This window comes from Mastomys coucha, unplaced genomic scaffold (genome assembly GCF_008632895.1).
Source record: "Mastomys coucha isolate ucsf_1 unplaced genomic scaffold, UCSF_Mcou_1 pScaffold1, whole genome shotgun sequence".
In the NCBI taxonomy this organism is placed as follows: Eukaryota; Metazoa; Chordata; class Mammalia; order Rodentia; family Muridae; genus Mastomys; species Mastomys coucha.
Genome location: NW_022196891.1, coordinates 28,621,570 through 28,634,429, shown reverse-complemented (window position 1 = coordinate 28,634,429; position 12,860 = coordinate 28,621,570).

Genomic DNA, 12,860 nt, shown 5'->3' with positions numbered 1-12,860 from the left:
TCCTTTCCTTCCTTTTCTTTTTTTCCTGTATCTGCTTCTTTAAATCTGCTAAGGAGGGCCACTGCCCTGCCTAGGCTGACTGAAAACTTTTGTGCTGCACTGCTTTCCTCTCCTGGGTCCACTGCTGGGTGCGCCAGGAGATAAAATGTCACATTGTAGCAGGCAGAAAGGGGAGCAGCAGAAAGCGCTCAAGGGCTGTAAGAACTTGGAGAAAAAAAAACTGGAGCCCAAAAATGTCGGAGGAGGAGCTGAACTGGTAGAAGACCAACCACCAACAGGTTTGGGGGAGGGGAGGCCTGGCTGCTTGCCATGGATGCTTTAATAACCAGGACTTGGAATTTCTATCCCTGAGCCTCCTCTGTTCTCAGGTTGCTCTCCCTGATCTCTGAATTCAATTTTTAGATATGGATAATATTGAGATATTGTTTTACACAGTTCTGCTTTATTGAAAAACTGGCTCTGGAATTGGGTTCTGGCTCCTCCTTCTCTAGACCCAAGCATGCTTATTTAAAAGTTTCCTGTCTGTTCTATGATGACAGGTGAGGGACCTGATTTTGTGACAAATAAAAAGAGAGAGAGCAAAATAAAACAAAACACAACAAAAATAGACTATTGGCTTCATTTGACGTTCTAAGACTTTTGCTAAAATAATAAGTTTATCTCAAGATTTATAAAACTATTATATGAACTTTCTGTACCTCAAGATTTATAAATTTATTGGGGATGGTTACTAGGTTTTAATAAAGTCTATACAAAAGGTTAACTTAAAATTTATAACAAAAAGGGTTAATATTTACTCTGTGCATGGGTAATTTTAATTCATTACAACATACTGCATATATGGCATGGATTCAACTCTTGAAAAATTTATGAAACAGCACTAAGAAACTATAATAATTAAAGATGTAAATAAAAGCCTTTAATCATATTTATTCCTCATTAAAAGTAACAAAAATGAAGTTTTGTTTACTATGGTCAATAACCATTAGCACTTAAAAAGAAATTAAATAACAGGTCTTGTGGATATCAACTTTACCTCAAAATGTTACAGACTGAACCAAAATGTTTATCCTCAAATGTCCTCAAACTCTTTGAGTCTGCATTTATCAAACCAGAGGGGAAAAAATCCATTAAAAAAAAAAAGAGTCAAGACAAAATTGCTGCCAAAAGCAAAACCAAATAAGAGAGTAGATAAAAGAAACTGTCTCACAGGGAAAAATCAGCCTGGTCCACTTCCTGGCTTAGGCCTGCTTGCCTCTGTCCAGATTTTGATGCCAATCTAACAGTTACTACCAGGGACTGGCATCTTTAGTTGGGTCTTCTGATTAAATTATAACCTAGGAGGACCAGCAGTGGTTTAATGTCATGAGATAAGGATCTGGCCAGGGTTTTGGACAAAGGAAGATAGAAAAAATATATTTTATTCTAGCTGAAAAATAAAAAAGTTAAAGAGGGCTACAGGTACACACACAAGAACTCAAGGTATTTTTGATATTTTGTTTTTGGTAAAGCACACGGGCCCGGCTGAAGTCTCATGGCGCCTAGCAAGCTTCTCCCTTGGCCTCATGGGTTAATTGCTCCTTGTTATTTTTACACACATATGAAAAAGGAGGTCTCCAGAATGGTGCCACCACTACTTTTGGGGCAGGCCATCCCATGGCAGTCTACTAATCAAGATAAGCCCTCCCAACAGACCCAGAGGCTCATCTCATTGATCCTGTCAAACTGACAATATTAACCATCATATGTACTGGATTTCATTGGATGTTAATAAATAAAGAGATTTAATGGTTAAAAAAAAAAAAGAAGAAAGAAAGAAAAAGAAAGGAGGTCTCTTACCACCAGACATCGCCAGAACATTACACGAAATTGCTTCTAGGTAACTTTACGTATCTACGAACGTTCATTCGATTTTCATCACGGGAAGAGCCAATGAATATCCTAAAAGGCCCTCATAGAAGCAGGCTCTCCAACTAAGAATTTAGATGGAAATGGCTAAAAAGGTCTCCAAAACAGTAGGAAGGTTTGCAAAAAATAAAATAAAAACTAAGTGAGGTGGGAATGAGGATTTTAAAATTCCTGGTGTTTGTCTTGCCTTGAAACAAAGATGGTGACTCTGATGATGTGCACAGGCCTGTCGCTGGCTCTGCAGGACTCTATAATCGATCGATGAAAGTGCAGATGCTAAGCCAGGCGTGGTGGCGCACGCCTTTAATCCCAGCACTTGGGAGGCAGAGGCAGGTGGATTTCTGAGTTCGAGGCCAGCCTGGGCTACAGAGTGAGCTCCAGGACAGCCAGGGCTGTACAGAGAAACCCTGTCTCGAAAAACCAAAAAAAAAAAAAAAAAAAAAAAAAAAAAAAAAAAAAAAAAAAAAAAAGAAAGTGCAGATGCTTTGATACGCAGGCACTGCTATTGGTAGCAAACTGTCTAGAAGCTAAGGACTGGCTCTGACTGACGGATATAAGGAGGGCAACCGTAGCCACCATGTTTTCTTCCTTTTTTTAAGATTTATTTATTTTATGTATATGAGTACACTGTAGCTATCTTCAGACACACCAGAAGAAGGCATCGGATCCCATGTGGTTGCTGAGAATTGAACTCAAGACCTCTGGAAAAGCAGTCAATGCTCTTAACTACTGAGCCATCTCATCTCTTCAGCCTGCTACTATGTTTTCTATTAAATTCTACTGTGCTTACAGCACCCTGTCTAAAACTCTCACTGCAAGTTCAACCTTTCTCACAGCTAGTGTTAAATGAAATGCTAATCAATTTAGAATTGAGTTTGAATACTAATCTTATAAAAGCTACTAACTTGCTATAAGAAAATTAAGACATGCAAGTTAATAGTCATTTATAAGTTAACCTTATAAATGATCAAATTCCTTTTTTTGTTTTTGTTTTTTGTTTTCTTTAAAGATTTGTTTATAATATGTAAGTATACTGTAAGTACACTGTAACTGTCTTCAGACACTCCAGAAGAGGGAGTCAGATCTCCTTACAGATGGTTGGGAGCCACCATGTGGTTGCTGGGATTTGAACTCAGGACCTTTGGAAGACCAGTCAGTGCTCTTAACCGCTGAGCCATCTCTCCAGCCCATGATCAAATTCCTTAATGTGCTCAGTATTATACTTATAGTCATGCTAGTTGCAAATGTATTTCATTTACAAGGGTAAGCTTTGTTGAAACTTCATATCATTTTTCTAGATTAAGCCTCAAACCAGGAACTAAAACCAAATAAAGTTTATTTGAAAATCAGGTATATTTAATAAACAGGTGGCCATCAAAACTTCAGAGATCTGCTGAATGTGGCATTTAAAATGTTTGTTTGTTTGTTTGATGTTTTTTGTTTTTTTCAAGACAGGGTTTCTCTGTGTAGCCCTGGCTGTCCTAGAACTCAGAAATCTGCCTGTCTCTGCCTCCCAAGTGCTGGGATTAAAGTTGTGCACTACCACTGCCTGACCAGGTTGTGATTTCTTGAAGTTTATATGAAAAGAAGAACCAAAAAAGAAAGAAAGAAAGGAAGAAAGAAAGAAAGAAAGAAAGAGAAAAGATAAACACATCCTGAACCCACCTGTCACAGATCAAATGGACTCCAGAATTGTACTCCTAAAGGGGAAGCTCCAAATATGGCTTGCCCTTAAGTTTCTTAGCTTTAATTCCTATTCCTAGTCTTTATCTGTCCCAGTAGATTTTCACCTGGCTGACAGACAACATCCAAGAATCAACTATGAACTATAAATTGTTCCAAAGATGATCTACACCACACCAAGCTCTGGTAGTCCAACAAAACCAGTGAGCCCTGGACTTGCTGAAAGCTGATGTGAACTGGTCCCCACCCCCCCGACATAATCTCTCTCTGTCATTTCAGCTGGGCCAGCATATCAGATGCCTCTGATGAGTGACCAGTGGTCTGGATAAGTAGCATTCCAGCTTTCCTAGGCCCTGGCAATGACATCATAACTTCAGCTGATAAACAGTTACAGAAGAGAATATGTTGCCCCTTATCCTCAACAAGGGCTGGAATGTTAGATCAAAAAGAAACTTCCTGGCAAAGGGGACAAAATAACTACATATAATGTCTATTGGCATACCAGACTCTCTCATTGTCAAAAAGGTACCTGTTGAAACCAAATAGAACAAGACCTATCAACAGGTAGATTCATTAGCGGAAACAGTTCTAAGCTATAAGGTATTTGACCTGCTCTATGCAAAACAAAGAGGATGTCTTAAAATGTGTATACTTCCTATGCTAATCAATCAGACATAATTAGAGAAGCCCTAGCTAGAATGGTAAGAATGTGGCCCTTCCCAAGTAAAATGGTTGTAAAATATTTCCTCTGCCCCTGGCATTTTCAGCCCATACAATACATAGAAATGACCAGTCCCTACCAAGGATTTGAAAAGGACACATAAGATAAGGTGGGAATGATGGGCCAGCCTGACTCCATTTTTAGAAGGTCAAAAAATAAGTTCATTACTGTTTTCTGTAAAACTTGGATTTGACCATGTCTTGACCATTTTTCTGGAACTTGGCATGTTCCTATACCCTGACTTCCACCCTAATAAGATGTTTTATCAAATAATTTTGAAATTATCAGTTAAGTTCCACTGTAACCAAAATTCCTCTAGAACTCCCTCACCTTTAAAAATATCCTACTCTTGCAGTTTTGGGGATACTATATAAACCCCACAGTCTCCTTGTTTGATGCTAATTTCTCAAACTCCACTTTAGGGAGATAGGCCTCTCTGACACAAAACTGTTGAATCTGACCGAAGTATTTGGGCAAATGTCTTTCCTCTCATTTTGTAGGATTAGCAGGTTTCATTTCTGAGCTCAGCATTTTAGATCTTAAAAGACACAGAACTCTCCCTACTTGGCTTTCTACAGGTCCCCAGAATATTGCTCCCCCCTTCTCCATAGACAGAGACCTCTCTGCTCTGTCGCCCCTCTCACTTCAAGTCTCCAGCACCCTCCACAAGATGACTTCATACAAAAGGGGTTTCCTCAGCTTCCCACCTCAAAATCTAGCCCTGTTCTGAGAGGGCTCCATTTGCTACATCCTTTCAGCCACGAAAGGTGAAGTCTCTAGTCCTGAGACTGATCCCCATCTGTGTCCTTGGATTCTTCTGTTTCTCCTTCTAACAGGACTTTGTGTCTGCAGGTATCCCCTGTGCACCTCAGACATCAGTCTCTTCTTCATCCCAAGGTCATTGCCATGAATGGAAAACCATGCCTTCAAGTTTTCCACCTTCGAAAACCTACCTTCCAGGTGCTGAAGAGATGTCTTCACAATGAAGAACATTTATCAGTCTTGCAGAGGACCCAGTTTGGTTCCCAGCAACCACACGGTGGCTAATAATTGTATGTAACTCTCGTTGCAGAGGATCCAACACTTTCTTCTGACACCAGGCAGATTCGTACATGCAGGCAAAACATCCGTACACATTTACTAAAAATAAACAAACCTTTTAAAAATAGAATAAGAAAAATAAGAACTACCTTCTTTTGACTCCCTCATCTTTTTTCCAGATGAAGCCTCACTTTTTTGTCACACACATACCCACATACGCACACACACACACACACACACGCACACACACACACATACACCAATACATATATAGTTTTGTTTTTTTGTTTTTTTTGTTTTTTTTGGTTTTCCGAGACAGGGTTTTTCTGTATAGCCCTGGCTGTCCTGGAACTCACTCTGTAAACCAGGCTGACCTCGAACTCAGAAATCCACCTGCCTCTGCCTCCCAAGTGCTGGGATTAAAGGCATGTGCCACCACTGCTCGGCCTATAGTTTTGTTTTTTTTTTTAATCTTTTTTTTATTTATTTAAAGAATACTTTTTTAAAGATTATCATTTTTTTAAGATTTATTTATTATTATAAATGAGTACACAGAAGAGGGTATCAGATTTCATTATGGGTGGTTGTGAGCCACCATGTGGTTGCTGGGATTTGAACTCACGACCTTTGGAAGAGCAGTCAGTGCTCTTACCCGTTGAGCCATCTCACCAGCCCCGGCCTATAGTTTTTTTAAGCAACTTTTTTTAGTGCTAAGGAGGCCAGCCACATGCTGGGAAAAACCTTGGCCACTGAGCCAAACCCTTCTTGGTAAGTTTTCAGCAATCCTCTGGTTCTCTATAGTTCCTCTGCATTTCCTTGCTGTGTTGTCTCTTCAGCTTACTCTAGTTTAACATCTGTCTCCAACACCGTTGCAATCATTCCGTGTAATCAGCCTCCATCTTGCCAAATTTGAAGGTCAAAGCAACCCAATTTGAACCACGCTCACTGTGCATCACAAAGGACTGTCTTTTTCTTGAAATGTCCTCATGCTCTGTCTCTCTAGCCAGTCCTATGCCTTCCCCACCAGACCCTCTTCCCAGCTTCCCTAACTCAATCTTCTGATAATTTTATCTAGTCCTATGAGTGGCCTTTAAAACAAACTGTTGGGACTAGAGAGATGGCACTTGCTGCTTGCTCTTTTAGAGGACTCAGTGTCTATTCCCAGCACCCACATGGTAGCTCTCAACTGTCTTTAACTCCAGTTCCAAAGGATCTGACACCCTCACACAGATATATGCAGCCAAAACACCAAAGTGCATAAATAAAATCATTAAAAAACAAACAACAAAACAAGTGTCCGCTGAGCCCTAGGCTTGGCTGTCCCAGTGCCGCTGAACCTCTCTGCTAGGATGCAGTGTATTCTCTTGGTGCTTCTGTCACAGAACAGCATAGATGAAGCATCTTGGAACAACAGACATCTACTGTCTTATAGATAGGGAAGCCAGAAATTCAGAACCAACATGCTGACAGACCATCTCCCCTGAGCCTCTAGAGATGAATCCTTCTTTATCTCTTCCAGCTTCAGGTGGTCCTAGTCTGCTCTTCCTCTGTGTGGCACCATCATGCCCATTTACAATCTCCATTTTGCATGGCAGTTATCCCCCTGTGTTTGTATCTTCACATGTCATCCTCTGCATGGGTGACAGAATCCTTCTTCTTATGGAAGTTTATCACATACCAGGTCAAGACCATTCTAGTGATCCCACACTGACTTAGTTATTATCCAACAAGGACCTTATTTTCTTTCTTTCTTCCTTCTTCTTTCCCTCCCCCAACCCAACTCTCTATTTCTGACAGGGTCTCTTGCAGCCCAGGCTGGCCTTCAACTCCTTGTGTATTCAAGAATGGCTTTGAACTTCTAGTCTTCCTGTTTCTACCTCCCACATACTGAGGCTAAAGGCATGTATCACCCTACCTGGTTCATTTACTGTCAAGGATGTAACACAAGACTTCATGTGTATGCTAGACAGACACTCTTACCAACTGAGCTATGTACCCAACTCTCTGGTTGCTGAGTAAAGTCACCGTAATGGCCATTCCTGGTTGTCAACGTGACTATATCTGGAATGAACTATAATCCAGAATTGGAAGGCTTACCTGTGATCCAAATCTTGAGGCTGGGAGACACAAGTTTCTGACCTGGATCTTGGCATGGAGATCTTAAGGCCTAGTGGCTATGAATCTCAGGGGACTAAGGCAAGAAGATCTCTGAGTTCAAGATCAGCCTGGGACAAAACAAGTCCCAGATCTAGGTGTGGTAATACATACCTTTAATCGGGGCCGCATCTTCTGCTGGAGACCTACATAAGGACGTTGGAAGAAGAAAGATTCACTCTGCCTGCTTGCATTTTACTTGCCAGCACATCTTTTGGAATCTACTAGCCTTGTGGGACCAAGCAACGACTAGATCCTTGGACTTCCCATTCACAGCTGACTGTTGCTGGGGAATTGGACTACAGACTGTAAGTCATCAATAGATTCCCTTACTATATAGAGACATAAGTTCTGTGATTCTAGAGAACCCTGACTAATACAGTCGCATTCACCATTATTAGGGATTAGGACTCCAATGTTCTTAGGGAACCCACATCCACATCCACAGTCTACTATGTATGTCTAACCTAGCATGTCTGTAATTGCATCCTTGGTTTCTACACCCCTTGCCTCCAGCCCACTCCTCTCCCTGTTTCCTCCATCACATTTAATACTACTCTCAGCTCTGTTCAGAAAGCTGGAGAACACCCTGATCTCTCTCCTTCATCCTTCATAGGATCTATCCATAAGACCTGACCCGCAATCCAGCCCCTACCTCCCATACCCACAGAGTCTAGACTCACCTGAGCTGCTGTAGCATCACCACCACCCCCTCCCGCCCAGTTCTCCCACCTCTATCCACCTCCCTGTGTGGTCCACTTTCCCCCTAGAGCCAGAATGAATGTTATGAGGCATAAATTAGATCACAGCCCTCCCACTGTTTAATGCCTTCCAAAGAGTTCTTACTGGAATTAGAATAAAACCCAAGCTTCTTAACTTGGTTTATGAGGTTTTACATGGCCTGACCCCTCTCCTCTCATTTCCTACACCCCACCCCCTTCTTCTCCCCAGCTGCCCAGCCTTTCTTGGTTCCCTGGAATATTCCAAGTTGTCCCTGACCAAGGGAGTCGTGCTTTCTGTTTCTTTTACCTGGGGCACCTTTGTCCTCATTCCCCGTTCCAGTCTGCAGAGCTACCCCCAGGAAAAGCCTCCCCTCCATGCTCACGGTACTGGCTACCCATTACCCTATCTCACGGTGTACACAACCTTACCTTCAATCACTTCATTTGCTGCTCTCTGTGTTTACAATATGACTCTTCTAATAACATATTAGACCTCTGCCTTTGTTCCTGCTGGATTAGATTTTAGCTTCTATTTTGAAGCAAGTGTGTATGTAACAAGAGCTCTTTAATATTTAGTAAGCAAGTCAGTTTGCTACTGCGCATCCCCTCCCCCAGCACTTACTAGGGACCTAGCAATAAGCAAATAACAAAAATTAACGTATTTTGTGTAAGTATGACAATGACCCTTCCTTGTCACATGTGACAGAGAAAACCATCTGCTGAACCACCTCTCAACCAGGGTGTCTCTGAGGACATATCTCTCTGTGCCAGAACTGCAGAAGCCTTTTTCAGACTGCCTGCCACTTCCTGCCTCCCCATGGCAGGAGATGATCTTGCTTCCTGTTTCACAGAGAAAAGTGAAACCTGGACCAGGAACCAGACTCCAGCCTCCTGGCCTCTCCTCTCTCCTTTTTTTCTTTCTTCTTGTTGGTCCTTTTGGTAAGAGTGGGCTCATTTTTATTCACATCTGCATTGGTGCCAACTATGGGTCTGTACCTGACCTAGGGTTAATTTTTCCTTTGACGCTCGGTTTCCTTGTCTATGATGACAATGAGCACAACCTCTGCATTGGGTCCTCCGGAGAAATGAACAATGCACCCTCAGTCACGGGCCTGTCTTCTCATGGATGCTCAGGGATCGTTCTGCCAGAACAGCCTGATTGACAGACTGGCCTGAAGGCCAGTTCAACCTATCAGATCTGCCAGGTGCCGTCCCTACTCAAGGGCAGACCCCAAAGAACAAACCTCACATCTTGATCTCTAGTCCCAGGGTTCCCTGCTATAAAAGACTAACAGAAAGACAATCTGATGACAATTTAATGATGCCACATTAATTTAATTAAGATTTTTCTTGGCCTGGCATTGGTGGCACACGCCTTTAATCCCAGTACTTGGGAGGCAGAGGCAGGCAAATTTCTGAGTTCAAGGCCTGGTCTACAGAGTTCCAGGACAGCCAGGGCTATACAGAGTAACCCTGTCTTGAAAAAAACAAAACAACAACAAAAAAATCCAAAAAACAAAAAAATATATTTTTTTCTATCTGACGGTTTGTCCAGTCTGTCTACATAGTGTCATTACACACATACACACACACACACACACACTTTTGCTTACTTAAAAAGAATGCTAGCTACCCAAGATCCCTTCCTTCTACTGGAAAATGGACTGGTAACCTGGACAGGCTGTCCCTGCCCTGCCCAGCCAGGGCTCAGGGTTCCCACAATGGAGAGGCTAAGGTGGTGACTACTGGAGGTCAGAGATTCTGAGACTTTACATCTCCACTGTAGTAGCTCAGTGGGACAGAGCTTCTTTAGCTACCAGGAGAGGTGTCCTCCTTCCGGGCTAGCTAGAGGTGGTTTCTATTTTTTTTTTTTTTTTTTTTGATTCTGAGTTGCTCCCAGCAAGCCCATGGGGGAAATTCTGGATTTGCATGAAGAAAGTGAAAATGTGGTCAGCATAGTGGCCTGGTTTTTTTTTTTTTTTTTTTTTGATTCTGAGTTGCTCCCAGCAAGCCCATGGGGGAAATTCTGGATTTGCATGAAGAAAGTGAAAATGTGGTCAGCATAGTGGCCTGGTTTTTTTTTTTTTTTCTTTTTAATCTACTTTTCTTCATGCAATGGGCCTCAGGAGATGACTGAGTAGCTAACCTTGGGGCACTGGAGACTTCCCCTGATGCCTGAGTCTCCCCTAAGGACCCAGCTGGGAGCTATGTGCAAGGGCTGGAGGCTAGGCTCCTAAGGCTGCGAGAGCTGCAGGAGGAAGATGGTGGGAGTGTGAGGATGAATCCATGAGGGAAGGCAAGAGGGATTGGGTTTTGTCATTTGTACAGTAAAGGGACTGGATCGTGCTTTCTTTTCTTTTCTTTCTTTTTTCTTTTTCGAGGTGGTTTTTCTGTATAGTTCTGGCTGTGCTGGAACTCACCCTGTACACCAGGCTGCCCTCAAACTCAGAGATCCACCTGCCTCTGACTCCTGAGTGCTGGATTTAAGGGTAGGCGCCACCGTCACTCGGCCTGGATCATTCTTCATAGGATCCCATGTCCTCTTTGCCACTAAGTTCAAACATGATCAGTCGGGTGACAGAAGATGTCAGCGCAGGAAAGCACAACACAACTAGGAAACCAAGAGAAGCTGAGGGGGTCGGGGGAAGAGAGGGAGAGGGAAAACATAGGGCAGAGGGGGTGCTCACTTCATGGGCAGCCAGGAATTTGGGAAGATAGAAAAGGGCCAGGGACCAGACACCCTTCTTCTACCAACCTGGCCCCAACTCCTACTTCCTATCACCTCTCCGTAAAGCCACCAAATTAGGACTCCATCAGTGATTAGTTTGGGACCAAGCCTGCAAGACGTGATCCTTTGGGGGAACATTTTATTTCCAGGCCGGAATAGGCCATCAGGGAAGAAAAACACCCCAAGATGACCCATGACAACCTCTAACAGGGCCCTCGATTTACTGACCCTACTTCCTGGGAAGCTTGATAAAGAGCGGGTCCTGCTCTCCCTCTTAAACCAACATCTTTTGGGTGGATTCCTCGGGATTTTGCTTCTTGCCAAGGCAGACAAAAGTGGCAGCCTGTATGGGTGGCCTGGGGGGGACACTGAGAGCCATCCCATTTTAGGACCTTTCCCCATACTTGTTCCGTGTACCTTTCCACACCTGTGGGTCACTGGCTGGCTACAGGCAAAAAGATGACTCCTGGAGCCTCTTGGGCTAAGGCTTGTCTGTTTGGTCTGCCATAGTAGCGTCTCTATGAGTCTGACTCTAAATTTAGAGGCTCCCTGGCCCCGTGGAAGGCTCTGGAAGGAATCGAGGTTTGAGCAGGGCCGGGACAGATAGCCTTAGGTATTTTTCCCCCAAGCAGCTAAGATCAGCTTCTGAGTGGAGCCCAATTAGCCCTACTCATGAATTCTGCATATGGTGCTGACTTTCAACCACATCCTCCCTTCTGCAAAGCCCTTTGCTCCCTGGGAAGTAATTACAATATCTGGCCCATTTTAATGAAGGCAAAAAGTATTCCACATTTGTATGTTGCTTCTCCGCGGAGGGAGAAAGCTGGGAGGGCGGGGCAGGAGGACGGGCTGCAGAAGAGGGTTGAGCAGGGTTGAGCGAGACAATGCCATCCTGGCCTTTCCTGTGAGAGTCTCAGCTCACAAGTCTGTTCACACCCATTTCTCACAGAATCACTGCTCGGCTGCGGCAGCCCAAGGCAGACGTGGGCTTTAGAAACACCGGTGCCTGAGAGCTGAGCACGCTTGGCTTTGAAAACGAGGTTGATGTCACTGTCAGCTAGAGTAAGTCGGCATTTCCATCTCGTGCAGCTCATTCAGCGGGGAGTTCACAGACCAGAAGACAGGCTCACGGACTCGCTCCCACCGGGACTGTGCTTTCTCAGGCTGTCAGCTTCTTCTGTTCTTGTTTCCTTGACCCGCGCCTAGCATATCACACTTACCTAGAACCATGGCTTTACAGCTTTAAGCATAATCAAACCATTGAGAAAATGCCGGGTGGTAGCGGCGCACGCCTTTAATCCCAGCACTTGGGAGGCAGAGGCAGGCGGATTTCTGAGTTCGAGACCAGCCTGGTCTACAGAGTGAGTTCCAGGACAGCCAGGGGTATACAGAGAAACCCTGTCTCGAAAAACAAAACAAACAAACAAACAAGAAAAAAACCACTGGGATAGCTGCGTGACAATTATTTCAAAGATATTAAAGATTGAAAATCAATGTATGGTAAAGCTGATAACCACTTGATAGTAGTCTTCCAGAGACCTGGGGTTTGATTCCCAGCACCCACATGGTGGCTCACAACCATCTGTAACTCCAGGCCCAGAGGATCTGATCCTTCTGTCCTTCTGGACACCACACATACATGGTACACATACACAAACACAGGCAAACACCCGTACACGTACAGGGATAACAGTTTTCAGAACCTGTTAAGGTGATCTAAATGACAGAAGGCAAAGCAGTAGCTATTGGCTCAGCTGTCTTTGGCTTTTGAATCTTTTTTTTGTACATTGATCCCAAATTCCATATCATATGAGAAGAGGGTTCAGAGTGAGAGGCGCTTCCCAGCTGGTGAGCTACAGTTTATTTTCTATTGTGCTCTAAAGAATTCCAGTGATTTAAAGAT